This window comes from Neoarius graeffei, chromosome 15 (assembly GCF_027579695.1).
Source record: "Neoarius graeffei isolate fNeoGra1 chromosome 15, fNeoGra1.pri, whole genome shotgun sequence".
In the NCBI taxonomy this organism is placed as follows: Eukaryota; Metazoa; Chordata; class Actinopteri; order Siluriformes; family Ariidae; genus Neoarius; species Neoarius graeffei.
This window is the reverse complement of record NC_083583.1, coordinates 33,034,604-33,042,648: the sequence shown is the minus strand read 5'-3', so window position 1 is coordinate 33,042,648 and position 8,045 is coordinate 33,034,604.

Below are 8,045 nucleotides of genomic sequence, written 5' to 3'. Positions count from 1 at the left end.
CACCACTGATGAGTTGTCCAATAAGAATCCAGAATGTCATCAAAAGACATATTTTTTTCTCAATAGACGCAGGTGATGTTAAAGCCTATTGGCAGTCACGAGGCAGACTACAAAACCGCAGGGCATCAAGGCCACTGTGGCCTTACAGCAGATATTTTTTTCCAAGGGCACAAGGCCAAATTGAAAGGGCATGAGGGCCGTGGCCCTCGTGAAATTCCTGCCCTGGCAGAGAGGTTAAAGTTATCAGTTCAAAAGTTTGCACCCCCCCTGAATGGGATTATAAATGTTCTGCAATAATATTTCTCTTGTACTTTGACTTGTTACTCGATAACTGTCCTCTGATTAGCATACAGATCCTTTCAGTTGTATTAATCAATCATATTTGCCCCCCCCCCTTTTCCTGTTACTCTTCTAATCCCATCAATGATATAATATTTTTTTCTTTCTCAAGAGTAAAGCAAAACCTTTGCACTTGTATGTGGATAAGCAAGGGTTATACAACTGTGTATTTTGGTTGACTTGGGGCAGATAACATGACAGGAAATAAGAATCTTTTGCCAAATCAGGGGGTTTATACCCAGGAAGTTTGTGCATGAACAAGAGATGCTTAAATAAAAATTGCGTGTAAAATATATCTGTAGAGAGAAACACAGTGTCTCATCTCATCTCATTATCTCTAGCCGCTTTATCCTTCTACAGGGTCGCAGGCAAGCTGGAGCCTATCCCAGCTGACTATGGGCGAAAGGCGGGGTACACCCTGGACAAGTCGCCAGGTCATCACAGGGCCGACACATAGACACAGACAACCATTCACACTCACATTCACACCTACGGTCAATTTAGAGTCACCAGTGAACCTAACCTGCATGTCTTTGGACTGTGGGGGAAACCGGAGCACCCGGAGGAAACCCACGCGGACACGGGGAGAACATGCAAACTCCACACAGAAAGGCCCTCGCCGGCCCCGGGGCTCGAACCCAGGACCTTCTTGCTGTGAGGCGACAGCGCTAACCACTACACCACCGTGCCGCCCCAGAAACACAGTGTAATAAACACAAAACTACAGTGTGACGGGATGAGTGTAAAGTGCTATAAATGCTGTCATACTCTACAGAACAAGTAAACGGTCTGGTAGCAGCGAATATCGGGTTTAAATGTGACTTGGGTTGAGCAGAGGCACTCTGAGATTAAGAAAGTAAATTTAATTTGTGACTGAAAGAGTGTGTGTGAGTGCCTGCCTGCCTGCATGCCTGTTTAGACTACAGTATCACTGCTGTGGTTTAATGAGAGTCACAGGACAGGCTGGTCAACACTTAGGATAAATATTCCAATCTTTAGCCTGTAAAAGGTCGGCTAAGACAATAATGTCTTATTGTGCTCTGAACAAATGAAATTAATTCAGTTATTAGAGTTGAGTCTGATGCAATAACATTAATGTTTTGTCTTTTTCATTATTATTAATTTGTACACCAACCTTTATATCTTAATTCTATAGACACAAATGTTTTACTGGGGAATACGCCACTCATATTTTTCCTACAAACTACATCCGGGACATGCAGAACCGAAACCGTGACTTGAATCTTTATATTGTCACTCATGAGGAAATTGATGAATTGTTTTGATAAATTTGGGTACTTTTTGTTTGTGAATGTGTCGAAAGAGTGACACGTTGACTTGAATACATTAAGTTTAGCTTCTCATTGAAAAACTCACATTTTTCACACAAAATACATCACAGATCTGAGTGACATATTTAAATAATATTGGCTGGCTTTGAGTGGCCTATCAGATATATTCCATTCAGCTAGCATGATACTGACCGAGTTGAAGACGAGTTCAGTATTATGCTAGCTGAATGGAATATATCTGATAGACCATGAAAAAAGCTATTATTACTATTATTATTATACATACACACTCTCTTCATATCAGCATTCTCGAAGGACAACGCTAGCTGACCCACGACTCAGTGCTGTTAGTGCGGCAGTCCAGTTACCTTCCAGCCGGTGTAGTGTTCGCAAAGGCCAATGCTAGCGCAATCAAGCCAAATATTATTATTATTATTATTTTCTCTGTGTAATTTACTTAAGTCTAAAGTCCTTCCCGCACCGTAGGGTGCATTAGGCGGCACTGATCTCCATTTCTGTAGCCCTTGGCCTCTCGCCTATTACATAGCTAGGGTTACAGTGGGGGGCCGGTCCTCTGGTAACCACAAGAGTTTGACTCCCCACTCACATCTGTATTGCAGCGTGCCTTGTCAGACAGCAGTAGGTACCATTTTTATGATGGTCTTTGGTATGACCTGACCGTGAGTAGAACTTGCAATCTCCCGATTGAGAGGCGGACAAGCTAACTACTAGGCCAACTAGTAATTTACTTAGCTACTTTTAAAATCAACATTGACAGCTACACACAACGGGGCGACCTGCCAGCCAAAATTCTCTCAAAATCTTACGTTTTTAATGAAGCAAACCTGGCGGCCATGTTTGTTTACAAACTGTCACTGTTGCTCACTAGCACAGAAGTTTTATGTCTATGATGTGTGACATTGTGTTGTCTTGGGGATATTGGGGGGCCACTGGGGAGAGTGGTGTGATACATGGAGGATAATCGATATGATAATATTAGCTGTCGAAAATACGAATCTATGGGGTGCTGAGCACCATTCGCACCTCTTTTCGGCATGATTGAAATGTGGAGATGTATACCCACCACGCAAAAACCATAAACCATGATCTTGCCTGCGCACTGAAGCGTCATGGTACCAGTGCAACAGCAAAGTGATTGAGCTTGTTTGTTGTGATTGGGGATTTCCCAGGGGTATTTCCGGTCTGCCTGAGTGCATCATGCCAGCAAACCAGCCCAAAACACTGATTTTCCTTGAAAATATGCCCCAAACATTGCAAGGTAGAAATCTGAGGTGATTTTTCAGAGGGTGTTGGAGCAAAAATATAGCATGTTGGCAAATTTAAAGCGTGTCAGTATGAAATTTAAAGTGTGTCGGCCCTGACACGCAAAAGCGGTCTGGGGAGAACACTGATATTCTGCAAAAGTTTTATCTCATCTCATCTCATTATCTCTAGCCGCTTTATCCTTCTACAGGGTCGCAGGCAAGCTGGAGCCTATCCCAGCTGACTACGGGCGAAAGGCGGGGTACACCCTGGACAAGCTGCCAGGTCATCACAGGGCTGACACATAGACACAGACAACCATTCACACTCACATTCACACCTATGGTCAATTTAGAGTCACCAGTTAACCTAACCTGCATGTCTTTGGACTGTGTGGGAAACCGGAGCACCCGGAGGAAACCCACGCGGACACTGGGAGAACATGCAAACTCCGCACAGAAAGGCCCTCGCCGGCCACGGGGCTCGAACCCGGACCTTCTTGCTGTGAGGTGACAGCGCTAACCACTACACCACCGTGCCGCCCCCAAAAGTTTTATTGTTTGTTTTATTTCTAATTTGAGGTAGCATTAGAATCTTGGTGACTTTGTTTGGCTAGTAACGGCATGCTATAGCTAAGACCCCCTTTGATGCGATTCTACATAGGTCTGGTCTGTACACAGTAAACACGAGCGAAACTAAACGGCAAGTACGAGGCACAGTGAAGGTGCTAACCTTAGCTATAGCATGCCGTTACTAGCCAAACAAAGTCACCAAGATTCTAATGCTACCTCAAATTAGAAATAAAACAAACAATAAAACTTTTGGGGGCGGCACGGTGGTGTAGTGGTTAGCGCTGTCGCCTCACAGCAAGAAGGTCCGGGTTCGAGCCCCGTGGCCAGCGAGGGCCTTTCTGTGCGGAGTTTGCATGTTCTCCCCGGCTAGAGATAATGAGATGAGATGAGATAATCCTTTGAAAAACAATAGGGTCTTCGCACTGAACGGTGCTCGGGCCCTAATGAAGGGTTTAAGAGTGACACCTTCCTGTGTACTGTATTGTTTATGTGGATGTGAAAAGTAAAATATCCACTCAATATTTTTACTCATCCTAAATGGCAAATTTCAGACAACTTTAGACACCACATGCTCCACTCCCTTTAGGAGTAATAGAAAATTTGATTTAAAAAAAATTGAAAAGCTTTAGAGAGAGAGAGAAGGGTGCACTCATTAGAAACACATTATCAACATGACTGAAAGGTTAAAGATATTTTTGCATTAACTTTTGATCATAACTAATTATAAACAGGGAAAAATCTCGTCTCAGGTCTTAAACAGATTTTAAAAAATAAATTCTTTATATATCCGCGGCCCATCAAAAGTAGTAACCTTATTTTAATTCGTGTTTTTGTTGAAATTATATAATTTAAAATCTCATCTCTTTATCTCTATCTGCTTTATCCTGTTCTACAGGGTCGCAGGCAAGCTGGAGCCTATCCCAGCTGACTACGGGCGAAAGGCGGGGTACACCCTGGACAAGTCGCCAGGTCATCACAGGGCTGACAGACACAGACAACCATTCACATTCACACCTATGGTCAATTTAGAGCCACCAGTTAACCTAACCTGCATGTCTTTGGACTGTGGGGGAAACCGGAGCACCCGGAGGAAACCCACGCGGACACAGGGAGAACATGCAAACTCCACACAGAAAGGCCCTCGCCGGCCACGGGGCTCGAACCCAGGACCTTCTTGCTGTGAGGCAACAGCGCTAACCACTACACCACCATGCTGCCCATAATTTAAAATACTCCAGAAATGATAATAATAACTGAAAATCTAACCAAGGAATAGTTATTGGTGAGAAAAGAAATGTTTATTATTACATGAACTGAAAAAGGGGACAATAAATCTGGTAATGTATTCTAATGGACTAATTAGATTACATTACATGTTATGGAGCTGGAAAAGGTCAAAATCTTTGTTAGTGTTAATAGTGTCATTATGACAATGACACTAGGGGATAATCCACTAGTGTGCTTTAAGCCACATGTTAATGTGATTCAAATGTCCTGAGAATATACAGTCTGGTTCCTTAAACGTTTTACCCTTTAAAAGTGCATCACACACGGTCTGTTGTGTTGCAGCTCGACTGCGCAGGTCGGATTTGCTGCTGACGTACGTGAACTGCTGACAGGTCATTCCTGTAGTTAAAAAAAAAAAAGTATTTTGGTATGAACGGAGTTTAAACAACTCTCAGGTTGGTGGTATAGTGGTTAGCACTGTCACCTCACACAGCAAGAAGGTTCTGGGTTTGAGCCCAGTGGCCATCGGGGGCCTTTCTGTATGGAGTTTGCATGTTCTCCCCATGTCTGCATGGGCTTCCCCCATGGTTAACTGGCTACCCTAAATTGCCCATAGGTGCAAATGTGTGTGTGTGAGTGTGCAGAAAGGAACTGGCCACCCTCCTGCTCCAATTCTATCCAAGTCAACCAAACTTGGTTTGCCCTGAGCACAGGTTTGGCAGTGACGACAATGACACAACTCTGTCTCTCCATGGGTCTGGGTCTGGTATAGACTAACCATTCAAAAGTTTATGCTTATCAACATGACTTTTTTTTTTTTAACTTCCAGAACCTCTCTGTTCATTTACAAATATAAAACCTGCGCCAATCATTGTACAGGAGGCAGGTATGACTAGCTTTGTTTAGTTTTTTAAAGGCATCAATAATATTCGGTAATTTCTTTGCTGTTTTCCATAAATTTTTAATGATTTGTAATATTGTGATCATTCTCTTATCAAGAAAAAGCCTTTATTTGTCACATGTACACTCAAGCACAGCAAAGTTCCTCCTCTGCATTTAACCTATCTGAAACGGTGAACACACACATGCACATACAAGTGGGCCATGAGCACACACACATAAACCCAGAGCAGTGGGCAGCGATGCTATAGTTGGGGGTTAGGTGCCTTACACAAGGGCACTTCAGCCATGATCCATCCATCATCTGTAACCGCTTATCCTGTACAGGGTCGCAGGCAAGCTGGAGCCTATCCCAGTTGACTATGGGCAAAAGGCGGGGTACACCCTGGACAAGTCGCCAAGCTATCGCAGGGACAAACAACCATTCACACTCACATTCACACCTACGGTCAATTTAGAGCCACCAATTAGCCTAACCTGCATGTCTTATGACTGTGGGGGAAACCGGAGCACCCGGAGGAAACCCATGCAGACACGGGGAGGACATACAAACTCCACGCAGAAAGGCCACACTGGGCTTGAACCCACTACTGTCTTGCTGTGAGGTGACAGAGCTAACCACGACACCACTGTGCCACCCTAGCCATGATACGAAGGGAGGGAAAGTACTGTTCATTCACTCAGCTCCCCTCACATTTTCCCTGCTGGTCCCAGGAATCGAACCGGTGACCCTTTAGGCCCAAGGTTGCTTCTCTAACACCCTAAAGACCACCAGTAAGGGTTGTGTTACATACAGTTATATTTATGAATGTAAAATGTACCGAGAGTAACTAAAATATTGAATGGAAATTCAGTCTTTTTGTTTGTTTGATCTGTAACTGCTTATCCCGTGCGAGGTCCCCGGGGGGCAAGCTGGAGCCTATCCCAGCTGACCATGGGCGAGAGGCAGGGTACACCCTGGACAAGTCACCAGCTCGTCGCAGGGCTGACACACACATAAAGACACAAACAACCATTCACACTCACAGTCAATTTAGAGCCACCAATTAACCTAACCTGCATATCTTTGGACTGCGGGAGGAAACCCACGCAGACATGGAGAGAATATGCAAACTCCACACAGAAAGGCCCTCGTCAGCTGCTGGGTTCGAACCCAGACCTTCTTGCTGTGAGGTCTACACCACCGTGCTGCCCCAGCAATGATACAAAGGGAGGGAAAGTACTGTTCATTTAGTCTGGCTAACGCAACTTCAAAGCTCTGCGAGCATTGGTCTGGCATAGATATTAAGCCCAACCGTTTCCCAAAGCGCGTGGTTGACCCGCCTCCCTGAAATACCTCAGTTTGCTACTGGTTGAAGCCAGAAAAGGCTGTGACGAAGCTTAAACCAATCACATCACTCTTTCCTCTGACGTATGTGACGCGACGGAAACTGCTTGAGTAACAGGAAGAAGATAAATACCTCCAGGGCTGCTCTTTGCTCCGTTTTCAATGAGAACTTCCCATTGAATGCTTTCAATACAGCATCCACCGCTGTGTCAAAGGCTTGCCGCTGCTCCATGTTTGTAATGTTTCTAGTGAATGAAGCGCTTCCGGCATAGATTCTGTAAACAATCTATGGCTTCCGGTCGCAGTTCTACTACGTCACTGCCTTGAACACGCCTCTACCCAGGGCCATTGGAGATGCTCAAAGTTGATTGGCTCCTGATTTTTCGGGAGCTTGGAAGAGCTGGAGATAGCTTGCCTTGCCAGACTCAAGGCCTCTGCATGCTCTTGCGACAAGGCTTTCGCAGACAGCTTTTCGCAGACAGTTGTAATTTATCGTTGAGCAGGGAGTATAGGCGTGTATAGGTGTGCGCGATGTTATTCGCCGCCACAACGCAAGGGGGCGCGAAGTCGCGAAATCGCTAGGAGTAGTTGGTGGGTGTGGTTAGTGGAGTGTTTATCTTCCGGTTACTGAGCAACAGGTCATTCAACACCGCTGTCCTTATAATGACTAGAACTGGAGTCGTATAGGTGTACGTACTTCCTCACTTCCTCGATCAACCGCTCTTCGTGCTGCTCCATCTTCGCTCGTGTTTTTCAAAATGGCGGTCGTGAAAACAAACCAAACCGGGAAAGTAGGGAAGCAGAAGTGCGTGTACAGCGGATGTAGAGTGGACCAATCAGAGCCCTCTTGTCTGCGAGGCTTCTGTGGTGGTCACAATTTTTGGGAGGTGCACGCAGAGCGTCTGCGAAGGTGGGGGGGCTACACAGACGCCATCTGCGACACCGTCTGCGAGGACTGGGTTGTCAGCATAAATTGGCCTTAACCCAGTCCTCGCAGATAGCCAGAGGTGGAAAAACTGGATTGACAAAGTAAAAGTCCTGCTTAGGTTTTCCTTCTGCCTGTGCTCTCAACACAGGTGATTTCACCAATTAGCTCATCAACCTGGCTTAGGGGATGTGGTAATT